Genomic DNA, 17,697 nt, shown 5'->3' with positions numbered 1-17,697 from the left:
GTGGTTCATGGTCAGAGAAGAAATTAGAGAATCATGTGTCATTTTCTTTCTTCTTGTTTTTACTTTTTTAAAATCTCTTCAAAATATTATCACAAGAAAGAACCAGTTCACTTATAGAGACAACTGCAAATGAAGACAGTTGGGCCATCAAAGGAAACAGAAACTGCTGTATGAGAGCTGTTCCTCAGTAAAATCACTTCTTCTGGTAGAGGAACTAATGCACTAAAAATCCTTCATTTTGTTTCCTTTTCCTAAATATATATTTCTGATTGTGGTAAAGGTTTTGAGTCTTAACGAAGATCAGATTTCTGTTTCTGCATGACTGAGACAGCAGATGGATTGCTCTAAATTAATGTTGTCTTTATTGTAAGTCTGAAAACAGGAACAAACACCAAGAGAAAGGTTACTGGAGAGTCTGGAAAGGGAGAGATGTGTGGCTGTGGTGCAACCTTTGTCACACTCCTCTTAATTTAGAACAGGAAAAGAGGAAGAGAAATGGGGAAAAAAGAGGAACTTTTAATAAGTGCCTTTCCAATGGGAAAGAGAATTTACGTGTAAAACCCATTTCCTTCTTCACCTCCCTACCATCTGAGCTGTTCTCTATAAGGTTAGGAGGGATTTTCAGTGTCCCGTTCCCCGCTTCTTTCATAATCCTGTTAGCTTGTCTGTTAGCAGGAGCAATGCAACACCACAGCAGACATTAAGGCTATTTCTCTACTGGTAAATAAAACAGGGTATGGGCTTGAGCCCTGGATCATGGTCATCCACACCATTATTAGTGTCACCCCCGGCCCATGACACCTGGTACCCTCTGAGAAAGTGCCTGGGCATGGGCTGGGGGTAGGACGTTCCTGAGATTGTTCCCCAAAACACACTGAGTGTGCCCACTGCATGGTTCTGAAGGGGAAAAATATTCAGGCTTGTAAATGCAAGCTGTGGGGTACTGGTCAGCCTTAACGCTAGGGAGGGGCTCCTTGGCCTATTTTATGTAGCCGTAGCTGAAGACAGTGCAAACAGACAAGATGTCAAGCAGTGGGAGCAAAGAGGTGGACCTCTTTCTCCTGCCATAGGTCTGGATGCTGATCTTAACCTTCTCTTCCTCAAGACTCCCTAACGGGTCCTCTGTGACTGCTATGCTCTGATACACCTTTCCAGGGCTGTTTCTTCAGTACAAAGGAAGCACCTAAAAATTGTCCATTTACATCTGAAATGTGTTATGTTTTTATATTGATTTAATCTCTATTTCTGGAGTAACCACCCAACTTTCTCTCTTGCTTTTTCCCCATTTGAGAGCCAGCTCTCTTTTTTTGCCATCTTGTGCTAACAGTTTTAATAATCAGCCTTCCTCCTCCAGTCTGACTACTCAGAAAATACAAGAAAATATAGTAACACACTGGCAAGAAGATATTTCTCTAAAAGCTGATACTTCTGGTAGCAAAATATCCAAAAAACTGGTGGGAGGTTGTACCGTTTACCAAAAGTGGACCTATTCTTTTAAGATCTTAAATCTCTGAAAAGACACCACCCCAATCCAGGGCACCTGTAAAAGGAGGACTCATGCCTGCCATCAGGTGCCATGCCACCTTTGCCTTGTCACTTCAAGTCGCGGTCCTGGTTGCAACAGAGCAAGGGCTGCTCTGCCAGCCGATGTCTGAGATCGGGGGGCAAAGCTGGGGTCAAAGAGCGCTAGCAGAAGTGCTGCTCTTCTGGTATCAGGTATCCTCGCAGAGTTTACGCTTGTGATTAAATAACCCACAGGTAGTCAAGGAGTTGCATTATAAGACAGAAAATTTCTGAAACATCAGCAGTTCTATGACGTGCTTTTATGAGACCTATCATCAACCAACAAGCATATAAAGGCTTTTGATTTTCTAATTAAAAAGGTGAATTTGTCTTGATTCCCCACATACTAAATGAGGTTGATCAGTGGAAGATATAAGGGATTAAAACTTTAGCTGATTATAATTAAGACAAAATAATTCATTGCAAACAAATTACGTGACAAGTTGGCCATTATCCTGCTCCTGAGCCAATCAAAAACCAATCCAATGTTTTCAGTTTCTAACTACTTTACAAGTTATTTCCAAGTATTAACTAAACAGGACAAAAATATTTTCAGAAGACAAATGTGGACACTTACACTGATTATTCATCACATAAGATGGGTCAGTCTGGAAAAGGTGGATGGATCTGAAAAGTTTTACTGTATGTCTGAACATATCTATATTTACATAGATTAGATATATATGCCTAATGCACCATCCAGTGCTTTAAACTCTGTCAGGAATATATTTTGTATATCTTGTTAAAAAGATATTTAGCTTTAAAGGAACTTATTTTCAATTATAAGAGGGGCACAGAAAAGCATTTATTACTATTTATTTTCATCTTTCTGCAAAGGTGGGCCTGGGTACCTGCAGGCTGGATGATCAGGAACTTAAGACCTTTTTCATGTACCGCAAGACTGCAACAGACTCTTTTCCTTTGATAAAAGGAGTTTTACATCCAGTAATAAATGTTTTTTTCTGTCTAAACCACCTCAAAGCTTTCTGTAGCTTTGAAAGTATCAACCTAGAAAAAGAAGGGTGAAATACTAGATTGCTGTGGCATACTATGGTTGTAAGGGGACTTGGTGTAACCAGGGACCTGGGGCCCTGGATGTGCAGGCCACAAGCACTTGTGCCGGCCCTCAGCCACCTGGATATCCCAGGTACCAGCCCCTCCGGACCACCGACTTGCTGCCTCTGGCTCCCCCAGGCACTCAGTAGCCACTTGCCAGACAATGCTGTAGGACAGGATCCCAGGTGAGCGAATGAAGATTTTCGTAGCTCCCCGCCCCTAACTCCTCTTTGTTGCAGAATAACGGATATTCTGCCGATTCCCCTATGTTCAAACAGCCCCTTTCCCCGTCCACAGCAGTGGCTCTGCTAGTGACACATCCATATATATACCCATGTCAAAGGGTGTTCAACTAAATCCTTCCTAGTTTGGTACTCGTAAGTCTTTAAACCTGGCACAGGCCCTCGTGAGCGGGCAGAGTGCCATATGAGCAGATGAAAAGGAGGGTAGCCGTGCCAGAGATCTGGCCTACTCCATCTCAGGAGCGAAGGAGACAGGGTCAGTGGCATCGCCCCTGTGAGCTGTCAGTGCCAGGGTGTTCAGCTAAGGATTTCAGAACAGAGTAAAGAGCTTGTGCCAAATGGTTGGAGGACCATGTTAGTGTCACTGCAGGCCACAAGTGGATTATTATGAAAATTTTACACATGGGTTTAGGGACTGTGTGTAAGAAAATGTTGGACTGAATTTTCAAATGAGAGAAGAGAAATCAATTATTTGAAAGTTTTGTTATTCTTGTCTGTTTGGGAGGTTTTGTTTGGCTGGTTTCACAGAATCACAGAATGGTTGAGGCTGGAAGGGACCTCTGGAGATCATCTAGTCCAACCCCCCTGCTCAAGCAGGGTCACCTAGAGCACGTTGCACAGGATTGCATCCAGGCGGGTTTTGAATATCTCCAGAGAAGAAGAATCCACAACCTCTCTGGGCAACCTGTGCCAGTGCTCAGTCAGCCTCACAGTAAAGAAGCTTTTCCTCATATTCAGATGGAACTTCCTGTGTTTCAGTTTGTGCCCCTTGCCTTGTGCCCTGTCACTGGGCACCACTGAAAAGAGTCTGGCCCCATCCTCTTGACACCCTCCCTTCAGATACTTGTACACGTTAGATCCCCCCTCAGTCTTCTCTTCTCCAGGCTAAACAGGCCCAGCTCTCTCAGCCTTTCCTCATAAGAGAAATGCTCCAGTCTCCTAATCATCTTTGTAGCCCTTCGCTGGACTTGCTCCAGTAGTGCCACATCCCTCTTGTACTGGGGAGCCCAGAACTGGACGCAGTACTCCAGATGGGGCCTCACCAGGGCTGAGTAGAGGGGGAGGATCACCTCCCTCGACCTGCTGGCAACACTCTTCCTGATGCACCCCAGGAGACCATTGGCCTTCTTGGCCACAAGGGCACATTGTTGCCTCATGCTTAACTTGGTGTCCACCAGCACTCCCAGGTCCTTCTCTGCAGAGCTGCTTTCCAGCAGGTCAACCCCCAACCTGTACTGGTGCATGGGGTTATTCTTCCCCAGGTGCAGGACCCTGCACTTGCCTTTGTTGAACTTCATGAGGTTCCTCTCTGCCCACCTCTCCAGCCTGTCCAGGTCCCTCTGAATGGCAGCACAGCCCTCTGGCGTATCAGCCACTCCTCCCAGTTTTGTATTGTCAGCAAACTTGCTGAGGGCGCACTCTGTCCCTTCATCCAGGTCACTGATGAAGAAGTTGAACAAGACTGGACCCAGGACTGACCCCTGGGGGACACCACTAGCTACAGGCCTCCAACTAGACTCTGCACCGCTGATCACAACTCTCTGAGCTCTGCCATTCAGCCAGTTCTCAATCCACCTCACTGTCCACTCATCTAACCCACACTTCCTGAGCTTGTCTATGAGGATGCTATGGGAGACAGTGTCAAAAGCCTTGCTGAAGTCTAGGTAGACAACATCCACTGTTCTCCCCTCATCTACCCAGCCAGTCATTCCATCACAGAAGGCTATCAGATTGGTTAGGCATGATTTCCCCTTGGTGAAGCCATGCTGACTACTCCTGATCACTTTTTTGTCCTCCACATGCTTGGAGATGGCCTCCAGGATGAGCTGCTCCATCACCTTTCCAGGGATGCAGGTGAGGCTGACTGGCCTGTAGTTCCTTGGGTCCTCCTTCTTGCCCTTTTTGAAGACTGGGGTGACACTGGCTTTCTTCCAGTCTTCAGGCACCTCTCCTGTTCTCCATGACCTTTCAAAGATGATGGAGACTGGCCTAGCAATAACATCTGCCAGCTCCCTCAGCACTCGTGGGTGCATCCCATCGGGGCCCATGGATCTGTGGATGTCAAGTTTGCCTGAAAGATCTCTAACCCGATCCTCCTCCACCAAGGGAAAGTCTTCCTTTCTCCAGACTTTCTCTCTTGTCTCCTGGGTCTGGGGTTCCTGAGGGCTGGTCTGAGCAGTAAAGACTGAAGCAAAGGTGGCATTCAGTAACTCTGCCTTCTCTGCATCCTTCGTCACCAGGGCACCCACCCCATTCAGCAAAGGGCCCACATTTTCCCTAGTCTTCCTCTTGCAACTGATACTGCTACTGGTTTGCTATCCTCTGCTTCATAGTAGAGGATAACTTGCATGACTGGTATCTGAATTTTGATCAGATTCTTGAACAGTTTGGTGCTTTCAAACCAAAACATCTAGACAAATGTGTCTTTCAAGGAAAAATGTCATCCAGTTTGCTCATAATTAGAAGCATATTTCAGGAAAGCAAAACTTTTCACCCACCTTTTCAACATGAACACCCTATTTCTAACTGGCTAGGAGGGTTATTAGAGTTTGAAGTTGAAGTTCACAAAATGCATTTCCAGGAAAGAAAGGGCTGCGTCATTGAGCAAGACTGCAATTAGTTAAACCAAACCCTCCTGTGGCAGTTCCCTTGGATAGAGGAAGGTGTAAGCAGCAGAATATCTGTGCAAAAAGCTTAGAAATCCCCCATTTACGGTGGACTCCGTGCCTTTGTTCCTTCTCCCTTTTTTCAGGTCTCCTCTGAAAGAGAAAGAGAGAAAGAGAGAGAGAAAGAGAGAGAAAGAGAGAGAAAGAGAGAGAAAGAGAAAGAGATGATCCTGTGCGATGTGTCAAGGTTGGAAGGAACCAGCCCCAACCCAGAGGAGGTTCCCATATTCAATAGCTTATTGTGGCAGCAGGGAGGATCTGTGTAATGAGTGTGCTCTGATGGTGCTGAAGAAATCTGTGTGCAATGCCTTCCCTCAAAGAGCAGCAAAATAGCTAGAGGCTTGTCAAAATCCTCTCATGCAAAAGAGAAAAAGGGGGGGAAAAAGTCATTAATAACTTCACTTTGAGAAGAGAGCAGGGGTGCTAAGGAGCGTGCATTTGCTGGAAGGATCCAATGAGCTGGACAGAGGCAAGTGTAGAGCACCGAACTACACCAAATAGGGACAAGAAACAAATGAAAAGGTCCAACCAAGTATCCTAGGTAGCAAAGTGCTTGCCAAAAGCTGCAATATTGAGAACAGGCTGAAAGACAGAGGTTTTATGGGCAATAAAGCCCTTTTCCTCTGATGGACCAAATGGAGCTGAAGAAATTGTCTTGCAAAGGTCAGAAAGAGAGAGTGGAAGAGAGAGAGGGAGAGTCCCTGAGTAGATGAAGAGAGTAACCTAGAAGGGAATCCCAGAAGAAGGATGAGGAAGTGGCAGGAAGACTGTCAGGAACAATAAAAGTTTACTGACCTAAATGCCAAAGAACACTGAAATGTGGTAGGAAAAGTGAGCAGAGATTTATACGCTAACTTTCTTACTCTATTTAAAATAAAATATAATTGTGTCAGAACACACCAGATATAGTCTGTGGTCTGTTTCAAGTACCAAGTTTACATAGGAAGGGCTAAATTCAGATCAGCGTTTCCACAGGATTAGGATTCTGGGATAACACAAGCTAAGCTAATAGGCAGTTTTCAGTGGTGATCATTAGCCCAGAGATACTCACCACAGTTGTACTGGAGCATCCCACTTCTGTGGGATAGATAAATCACACATATTTATAGTGGATCATGATATATATGCTCAGATATATACTATATAGCTATATATTTATACTGATATATGGATCACACATCCAGGGAGTAAGCTGGGGAGACCAAAGACACGAGGCAGCACTGCAGTTTACCCAGCCTGAAGGAAGCTTGCAACCACACAGGTCAGTGCTGGCATCCAGCTTGTAGCTGTGCAGTGAGTAGCCAGCAGGGACATTTGATTTTGGTGCAGAAGTAGTGTTTTGATACCTCCACCTGTGACATACAATAATCAGGGTATATCCCCCCTGGAAAGTGCCACAATCTAAAAATAAACAGGAATTAGGGCTTGAGAAACAATTATGCTAGCAGATGAGTGCCAATGCTGGCTACATCCAAACAGACAAGAGATATTGGAATACATTCAAAAACATTTTGTTTTTAACTAATATTTCCACTTATTTTTAAAACAAGAATTTCAGGAGAGGAATGTTTGTGTGAAAAGTATTATTGGCAGTCTCTTTGCCCCAAGAAATCTCTATGAAAAACCCAACCATGTGATATTTAGTGGCAGGGGTGACTACTGATCTTTTATTTTCATCCCAGGAGATGGGTTTTTGAAAGCAAGATCCAGAACTGCTCTGCTTCTCTCCAGAGTACTGTAACAGTACAGTATTCACACACATGACATGCATGTGACAGTCTTTAAAATACAACTGTTAGTTATTTTCCTTGCTGTGAGTGGGTGAAGCCCCAGTGCTCATAAGATGTCTTTTATAAAGGTGAAGTGAAAGACTGTTTGCCCAGTTTAGCGAATACAAATGAGGAATTATTCTGAACTAATTCAATTGCTTTTCTTCTCCCCAAGCTGCCACAAGATGCAAAATGTTTGATAATAGTATAAAGCAAAAATTATTGTTTGTGCTTCTCCAGATGAATCTGTAAAAGTTATTGTCACATTGTGCTTTTGACTACCACAGAGATTTTAACTATAGGTTACAAATGATAAATTCTTTAATGCATTAGATATGACTAAACTCTATTAAAATGGTCTATTGTTAGCTAACAAACATAAGATATTTTTTTCTAGCACTAGGGTTACTTCCTTCTTTCCAACATGGTTTTTATCCATAGCATCAGGAAGATTGACTGGAACTATCACTAGGCCAAGATACACAAGTCACTTCCCAATAGGCTTGAATTAAGATTGTTATTCCCTGATAACATGTGAAAATTTGGTTGACAGATATTTCTTTATTTACTGTGGCAACAACTAGTGGAACAAAAAGTTGAGATTGGACATTTGTGACAGAGCAACCATCGGGAGGAGTATAGAGAAAACAGACTGCACTCTTGTTCCTGTATATCAGATCTGCCTGGGAGAAGTGATTGAACAAGCTGCCCCAGACGGCACTGGAAAATAACACCCTATTCTATAGCAGCTGGCTGTTAAACCATGAACCATTCAAGGTAGGTCCTGGCCTAATACACTGCAACCCAGACTCAGTAAAGCACAACTCTTCTACAGGTGATTAGCAAATATGATAATGACAATATCAGTAACAATGAAACTTGCTTCCCTGAATCCTGCTTACGGACCCACATGGGAATCACATGAGAGTATATAAAACTACTTACGTAAATATGAATTCACTCATGAAGAGTTAAGTCAGCAGTAATTAACTTCCAGTAATCACTGCTTCAATTTCAGCTTCAGAACCATATGGTTTTAGCAATGGCTGTCATACACTGTGCTTTCTTTTATTGCTTTAATGTCTCTGTTCAATAACTAGAAGTGTCGGAAGCAGGTACTGCTTTAATGCAGCAAAGACTCATTGATGGGACACTAAAATCCCTGTCTGTACTAGAGGAGAGAATGGTGCCATCTCATGTATTCCAAAGGCAATAAATGAGCATTTCACCCACGAAGAGTGGGAGGAAGAGCAAGCGCTAAACTTCCTAGTGTTTCGCTGCACAGCAGAAGGACGCAGACTTCGCTCCCAGGACAGGTCCACTTGGTATGTTGCAGGCAGATGTGAGACCCCTCCCACAGCTCATCCTCACTGGAAACAACGCAACTTTGTTAGCCCAGCACAGAGACCTACTTATCAGGGCTTCTTAGGGTAAATAGCTTCTTGTCAGTTCGCAGTGTGACTGTCTGTAAATGTAAATATGGGTGGCTACCCTCAGGCTGTGAGGCCATGATGGCGCATGGCAGATCTGCGCACCGATGGACCCCTGCGCAGTCTGGTCCAGCCCAGCATGGGCTTGCTGAACTAGCCAGGGCTAGTTCATGGTTTATGCTGTTTTTTGGTTGATTGGAGAAGGATGGATAATACATGATCTGGCATAAAGGAAGGCTCTTGCTGTGGCATAAAGCCTGCTGTTATAAAGCTAATTCTTGAACAAATATGAACCAACAGAACAGGAGTCAGTATCTTGTGCCGTGAGGCCACAGTCTTCCGGAGTCAGTACTGGGAACTCTGAAGTCAAGATTTATTTTTTTATCACCAAACTTCAGGGGGATTCAGGGGCAGAGCAGCTATTAGCTTTTGAGTGAATTGGCATGAGAAAACTCTATAAATGTTCTCAATAAAGAAATACCTTTCAGTGTGGTACAATGCAGAAGTGATACGTGCTCCAAATGGGAAGCGGTGCAAACCAGCAAGGCTGCATGGGGAAGTTTGCATAGCAACAGAGTACACCTGGGCAGCTGAATGTCATAGCTTTTCTCAGATTGTCTCATACTGGTCTCACATTTTTTCAAAAAAATTACACTCAGAAGCCTTCAGCTAATATTTCATTTGGGTACTAGTATAGAACAATGCTAAAAATCTTAACAATTTAAGAATGCATATTTACTCAGAATATTCCATGTCTGAATTTAAACCATAATTTGTCACATTGTTTTCTCCCTAGTGAATGCTTTCCTTTGAACAGAGAGGACCAGGCTAGCTGTATGGCAACCTACTGTAAGTGCAGTTCAAGTCAGCAGCTTTACCCCTGTGCTGGAGCTTGAGAGATATGACTAATATATGACTTTTAGCAAATCACTTCAGCTCTTTCCCATCATCTTCCTCATTTTTGTCTTGCCTGTTCTGACAGTAAGCACTCAAGAAAAGGACTGGCTCCTGCTATGTGTTTGTACCACTAGAACCTTGATCTCTGGAGCTCATAATAGCTCTTTATGCTGGTGAATTTGAAATAAATATGCCTCCTTACTAACAGAACAGACATAATTAAATCAATATGAAAAGAGAGGATATAAGAACCACTCCTTACATTTTAAGCACTAATAACAATTTTGCATTACAAATATTTATTCCTGCAGATGATTTGCCCAGCCCTGAACAATGCAGGGTGCTTCTGAAATACACATTAGAATTACATAGTCTTAGAGCTAGGATTTTTCGATTAAGTTAAACCTTGTAATTGAGGTAATTCTTCCCATTTTCATATGCCAGCATAATATTTCATAAACAGATTTATTATATAGTGCATAGAAGAGAGACCTTCTGGTATATTTTCCAATCCTTTTCTGCCTTGAGCAGAAAATCTTTATATTTGTGGAAGAATGTACTTTTAGAAAACACCTCCTAAATATGCAGCTCAAGTAATACTCAGGCTTCCCATCTGAGTAAACAGACTGTAAAAGGTAGCATTTCTCCCACCTAGCGTTGGCCATCTGAATGTTACATGTCCTGTCTGAGCTAGTCATCTGTAGTCAATAAGGAGAGACACCGTGCTCTGGAGGTATCTGAAGTAGTAAATGGTTTCTTCTCTCCCCATCGATTTGCAGACAGCTTAGAAGAATAGGTTAGACCAGGTGCCTAATTTTTAGACGGCTAAAGTTGGTGAGATGAATCACATCCCTAACCTTCAAATTAATCTGACTTAACATCAAAGCAAAAATATAAAAAATAAAACGTATTCGTGTAGGTGATATAGCAACTCCTGCGTTACATGACACTGTATCCATCTGGATACCATTGGGAGCGCATAGGGGAAACGGCGTTACACTGTTGCTTAGTTGTAACAGGAAATATGTATGTTGTAGAGACTTGCTGTTAATACAAGCTTGCTGTAACTGTACCTGGGGGGAAAAAAAAAAAAGCATTTAAAATGTGCAAAGGTGTCTCTGTGGGTCTACCCCTGTGTCTAGCCCAGGCAAATACCTGCCCCAGCTTCTGTCTGAGAAAGAGCCGCAGGACTGGACCATTTATCCTTATGAATAAGGAAACATCTTGGATGTGGAAACAGTAATTGTAAGCTTGCACTATAAGACCTGTAAGCTTCAGGCCCTTACCGAAATCCATGTGGTGCCACAACAGGCACAGGGGGTTGCTTGTGCAGGAGCCACAGCAAGAGTGAGGATAGTCCCATGCACCAGAAAGGACGGGGCTGCTTACTGCAAGAGTTTTTGTCTTACTGTGAATGTGCCACGGTATGATTTCAAAAAGAGAGCAAGAGCAGAGAGAGAGAGAGAAAGAAAAAGAAAGAATGAGAGCAAGACAGACAAAGGCAGAAAGACAGGAAGGAAGGAAGCAAGCAAGCAAGCAAGCAAGCAAGAAGAAATCTTACTTAGCTTATTTTTGACACTGCCACTTTTCTCACCTGCCAACCCAAGCAAGAAGCAGAACTAGAAGAGGAGTAGGGCAGAAATAGGAATTACAGCCTGTGGCAGAGGTGATGGGAACATGGCAGGCCACTGCATTTAATATTCAGCTCCTTTTTGCTGAATTTAACTTCTGACTGAAGAAGCACCTTGGTCAGTTGGTCTCCCCATGCAGACTGGCTCTATTGCTCTTCAATTTGGGTAACTCCCAAATTAAGAATATTGAAAATCATGAGCAGAATAGAAGTGGAAAGAGGTGGAAGAGGTTCAAATGTTAGAGTATGCAATATTTAGAGCTGATCATAAGCATCATGAAACTTCATATATGTCTTGGCTGCATGGTAAAATAAAAGTCCGAGTTTTGGGGCATGGTCCTGAACAGGACAGGAGTTGGGAACCATTGGTGGTTTCCAAGGCTTTTGGGGGAGTTTTGTAATACAACAGGATCCTGTTGGCTCCCACCAACCTGAGTGAGACCCTGGACAGTTCTGGAGGCTCCTGAACTAGTACGTACTTTTAGTTATATCTCTGGTAGGATAATGTAGTGAAGGCAAAGAAGAGCTAGAAAGTAGTTGCTGTTGTTCAGTTATAGAGTCTTGACAGTCTATGATAGGCAGGGTTTGTTGTTGAGCTAAGAACGATTAGTCTCAACCCTTCATTGGTAATGGGTTACTGGAGGCTCCCAGGCGCTCTGGGGTTTGGCTTTATGCAGGCCAGAATGGAAAGTAATTCAATTCAGTATGACGCAGACACAGATCAGTTTTGATGCAATAAGTTCCCTGTCACTGGTCAAGCAATATGTCTCCTCTTGAATTGACTAAGGAGGTAAACAGCTGCTTTGGACTTACAATCTGGGTTTCAGCCTTCATTTGGATAAGCAGGCAGATACAGCAAGGTTGGAAAGTAGCCAAAACACCGGGTCAGGGTCTTTGCTTTTTCTGCCTGCATTTACAGTAAATGAGTCTCAGTTGAACTGATGATAAGCTGATGATTGCTTTTGGGAAATCTGGTAGCTCAAGTCCTCCCAAAACCTCATCAGATTCATTCCAGTCTGGATCCTCAGCCTTGTGACAGAAATTGTCCTCATATCTGGCAGCTGGCCTTTGGTATTATCGCAAAACAAATGTCTCCAACTCTGTGCCTATGTTCTGAGTCATCCAGTATGATGATCAAGGTCCAGCAAAGTATTAGAAGTAGTTTAACAGCTGACTTTCCTCTTTGAAGGAGCACGCAGCCCAGACAAGTACTGCCTCAGTCAGCAAGTGGTCCCAGGGTCCGTCCACATGTGAAACCACCGCAGACTGCAGGGCCGGCATGAGGCACAGGGAGCCAACAGCGCCGCTGATGTGCTCAGGCAGCCTCCTCCGGGCATCATCAAACTCCTGCAAAGCGTCATGAATTGCCCTAGCCTGGCTCGCACAGACGGATGTGCTCTTTTGGGTCTGCGGCACAGCATTTTGTGGCTGCCTGCTGGCAACTTGCTTGAGCAGGGTTTGGGCCAGGCTGCCAGCACTCTGCCCAGTGGGGTATTGACACAGGAGTCCTCTGGCTTCTGGTGGGATGGCGGACTGTGGCGATGCACATTACAGCAAGGTAGAAGAGTGGCATGACACAGGAGGAAAAATCAAGCTAAAAGTTAGGTGGATGGGCTCCAAGCACAAAGCACAGAGAGGCAGAAATGAAGCACTTGCTCGTCAACAAGTATAGCCATGAGTGGCACGGGCCGTATATACAGAGCCTGCTTGTTTCAGGTCCTTATATATTATGGGACTTTATACCCGGAGAGCTAGAAAGCTGGCAAAGTTGGCCCCATGGAGCTGTTTGAATTTGATCAGCCTCTGAGTTACCTGCTGCTGGTTTACAGGGACACATCACTTGGCAGCAAGGCACAGCCAACTTTTCTGCATAACTTTATCCTACTAAGTTGAATGTAAGCTGCTAAGATGCAGGCACATACACATTCACTTCTGACAGTCCTGCTGTGGAGGTGGTAACCTCTGGCAAAGGGATGAAGAAAACAGTTGGGTATCATAACATCATCATCTGCTGCAGCTAGATTTGCCAGCGTTCATTTGTTGTGCATGACCACACCACTTCTAAAGGGGAGAGCACCTTTTTGGATATCGGCCTGAGCGTCAAACCTGAGAAAGTGTCAAAAAGCAAGAACCAGAATTCAGCACCTCCCAGCTCTCAAAGCCCTGTTCCCTTGCCTAGTTGAAACCTGTCTTTTGTGAAACTCCTTAATTCAGGCAGATTTCTGAGTTCTCCTTTTACCTCAGGTATTGTGAATATTTTCCCCAGGCTTCTGGTTATATATTTATTGATCATTTCTTACAAAACCATTGTTATAGATCTTACTTCCCCCTTAAAATTAATGTTAGATTATGACAGTCTTAAACACATAAGCTTAGGGTTTTTTTATCAATAGCGACTACACCTTAACGGAGAGATTGTCATATGCAGCGCATGTTCATATTAGGAACGAATTGATCAGAGGAAAAAGTTATGCCAGGAAAGTAATACATCGTCTGTCTTTTAATATGACTTAATAGTTTCCAAAGAGAAACAGAGCTTCTGACCAGGCAGCTCTACAACGACCACCACTGACTGCAATCTTGAGAAATGAAATACTAAGGGTTCCCCTGTCACTGCCCCTGTAATTCTAGTCTCTCCAGGGACTTGGGAATGTCAGGTGCCTGGGAATGTCAGTCAGCACCTTCTCTGGCATGGGCTTGTGTTTCCCTAATACTTTCTCTCCTTTGGAAAACATTTCTGTCTGTAGCATTATCCTTCTTTTTGTCTTAACAATTACTTCAAACTGCTGCCATATCTAATTCTTGATTTATCCCTAATTTATTCACACTCTTTGGCTGACCTCTTAGTTGTTACACAGCAGGTGTGAAACATCTTATATTTGGAAAATCTTACATTTTATCTTCTGGTTTAGGTCATATTATTTTACAGAATTGGCAGATTTCTTTATAATCTTGGTATTTTTTCCTGATGCTCTGATATAATTAACACTAAATCAGACACTGAAGGGACTATGGCGAATGCTGAGATAGGATTTCCTAACAGTAAAAATATATCTGAGACTGAATTAGACACCCCCCCTCCTGCTCCCAATATTCCCTCCTGGAAACTACAAATCCAGCAGATGAGAGGCCATCTGTGTGGATACCTTGTGTTGCATTTTAACACTAAAACACTAATGGAGCTGCACTTCTAGGGCTTCCCTTGCCAGAAGCTATCCCTGGAAATCCCCTGTAGGAGTGAAAGGATAGATGAGGACAGTGCCATGGAAACAGCTGAGCCTTTCCTTACCTTCCCTAAATAAACTAGAAATTGCAGACTAACTTGCAAAAGTCAAGCTAACTAAGCAAATCCTCCCAAATCAAAGTATTTAGCACTCCATTTCAGTGGAATAAATAAGAAGTATGAGACCCTACAGTTAGAAAATGAGTGGCCTTACTGTTTGTACTCTTGAAAAAACATTTTAATATCTTAAATATCTTTGTGTGAGATCTTGAATAAGAGACCTGGCATAACATACACTTTGACTTATCTTTATCCTGTGTTTTAGAAATATTTAAAATCAAATAGGCTATATTTATGAAAAAGTATATGTTCTTCTACGGCAAAGATTAGTGCCTAACAGTTGACAGAAACCTCTGCCTTTTTTGGAGGCGATATTTTACTGTTTTGGTTAATCAAATGCATCTTGCAACTGAGGGGCAGTATCTTCTGGCTCCACCTGAGTTTCTTCCAGTGCACTTAAAACTCAATTTGTGAAAGAGAAATACGGCCTATTTCACCACCATTGAAAAGCTGCTAATCCTTGCTCTAGGCAATTGCAGTATTTGTTTTTCTTAAGGTATGTTGGGGCAATCTGCAGGTTGAAGAAGGAAAGACCCTTGCTGGACTCCAATGCACTTCTTTGTTCTATTTAAAATGAATTACAAGACTGGCTGTCTATCATGTTCTGCCTCCACTCATGGTCTAGGATGGCAGTCTTACTATCACTAATTTAATTTTACCTTTTGGCAAGGTAGACAGAACTCCCTAGCTGCGCCTTGTGAATACTCTGGGCAATTCGTCTTCCTCCCACTTCTGTGACTGCATACTCCACATCTCTCAGTGCCACTTTGAATGGAGCCAGAGAGCATATAAAGGCTTTCTGGAGCAGGGGCTAAGAAAAACTGCACAGAATTGCCAGTGAACTCGCAGAGCCATGATAATAAAGCATTTGGGAATTCTGAGCACATCCCTCCCTTTTGTTGCCATCTTCCCAAGTTTCTTCAGTGGGTATCAGCAGAAGCAATACTCAGTTGGAAATACGAATGGCTAGATGAGTGTCATGACTGCTTCAAACCACGCATATTAAGGCCCTGATCTTTCATGTAGAAAACTGTGCTTTTGACTTTAACAGAACCCCATTAATACTTGACTGCATGGGCCTGCACATGCAATCAGCTGCAAGACAGGTTTTCTGCAGCTGCTGCCATCATATATTGTTCCTTCATCTGTGCTGCTGTATACGGACGTTCGCAACAGATATTCTTATACTGATGAAAAATTGATGCGTATCAGCCAAGTTTGCAAAATAAGCCAAGAAAAAAAGTGTGACCTTTAATTAAATGGGATTAAAAATAAAAAATGCATATCTGTTTATAGACAAAGATTTACACAAGGAGGTCAAACTGAATATGCAAGGTTCAGGTTCAAAATGGATTAGGAGTGTCCACACATGATTAGTAGCCATTTAATTAAATGAGCTCAGAACACCTCTTCAATTATGCAGGTACAACTGAGCAAAACAGGCCTCACTATTGTAGAAAAATGTATTCGGCCAATAGTAAAAGTAGCAAATGTATGAATGCATCACATTCATTTCAACTCAGTCTATTTATCAACCTCAGAGATTATTTTGAGCCATTAAAATGCTAACAACTTTCACTTTCTTTAAGAAAACAAATGAGGAAGTCAAATAAACACCTAGCAGTCACAATGACAATGTTCCACAACTAACCACACAATTTTAGGGAGAAAGGCAGGTTAGATTTTTTTAATTAACAGAATTTAAATCACAATTTACACGTTGTGATTGGTACGTAGGCTATCGTATTAGGCTTACCAAGCTAAGACAATGAAAACCTATTTTTTTGCGCTCCCTGGCTCTGTTGAGCTATACAGCCTTCTTCTTGTATAAATGTTAACTGATTTGCATGTAAACTGTAATTTTGTAATAGATACAGAGAACAGTCCACATAGATGCAATGAAAACATCTGCTGTTTGGTTCACTTGCATCATATTGTATTGGATATCGTAAGTCTTAAATGACTTCTCTCTGGGGAAATATAACAAAATTTAGCTTTTGAAAAAGAAACTCAGTTGAAGTGTAAAATGAAAGATAACAGAGTAAAACTTTTATAAAGGGATGTACAATGGTCAGCAAGACAGTAAGAAAAACTTACTTAGTAACAGTAAGATTCATTATTGTTTTCAGTTTAAGAGCACAGCCTTTATGTCTGTAATGTGTTATAAAGAATACTTGATTCTTTTGACTGAACAACAAAAATACTCCAGAATCTTACAGATATTCTACTTAAAACAGGATGTCACTTCTGGGCTTTTATAATGGTTGGATTATAGCAAATGCATGAGTATTTGAGATACAAAGGAAAGGTTCCACTATAAGGATAATAAAACACAATATTTTCCTGGGTGAAGTGTATGGATATTTATTTCAATGACATGACACCCCATAACCGTGCTCAGCAAAAAGGTGGTGGCATTAGAAACTAGTTTCCTAGCTTGCAGAATGTGCTCTTTCAGCTTCAAAACTTGCTTATGCTGACAGACATATTACCACAGATATTAGCATTTCTGTAAAATATTAGTGTTGTGTAACCTACCGAACAAATGTATTTTTTAAGTTCTATTTGGAGACATTCAAACATGCTGGAGATATTAATTATGAAGATACCTGACCGATGAAAAAAACGCGCCTGTGAAGCTATTGAAAAAAAACCCTATTGCTGATAAAGTATTGTATGTTCATTTTTTGAATTTTCAGACTTTATGATGATTTCACAATGAAATTAATGTGGAAGTTCCACTACTATTTTTTATTTGATGGGGCAGAGAAGTCAGTTCACAAGTAACATCGGCCTCGACCCCGTAAAACGCTTGGGTATGGGCTTGGCTTTGGCACCATTCGTAGTCTCACTGAACTCAAGGGGATCATTCGTGTTAGGAGCGCATCCGCGTTTGCTGTATACTTGAGGCACTGGCACGCGGTAAATTTCAGGGCGGTAAATTAAAATAAATAAATAATAAATAAATAGCAGAGTCGTGTCATCTGGGTAACTTTCTTTCCATTTCAACGACTGGCAAAGCGCACGGCGAGGGGGAAAAGCCCCGACGTTGGCAGCGCTCGGCCTGGCGGGCAGCTCCCGGCCTAGGCTGCGGGGGCCTC

This window comes from Apteryx rowi, unplaced genomic scaffold (assembly GCF_003343035.1).
Source record: "Apteryx rowi isolate R43461 unplaced genomic scaffold, aptRow1 scaffold_185, whole genome shotgun sequence".
Taxonomy (NCBI): Eukaryota; Metazoa; Chordata; class Aves; order Apterygiformes; family Apterygidae; genus Apteryx; species Apteryx rowi.
This window is presented reverse-complemented; position numbering follows the sequence as displayed.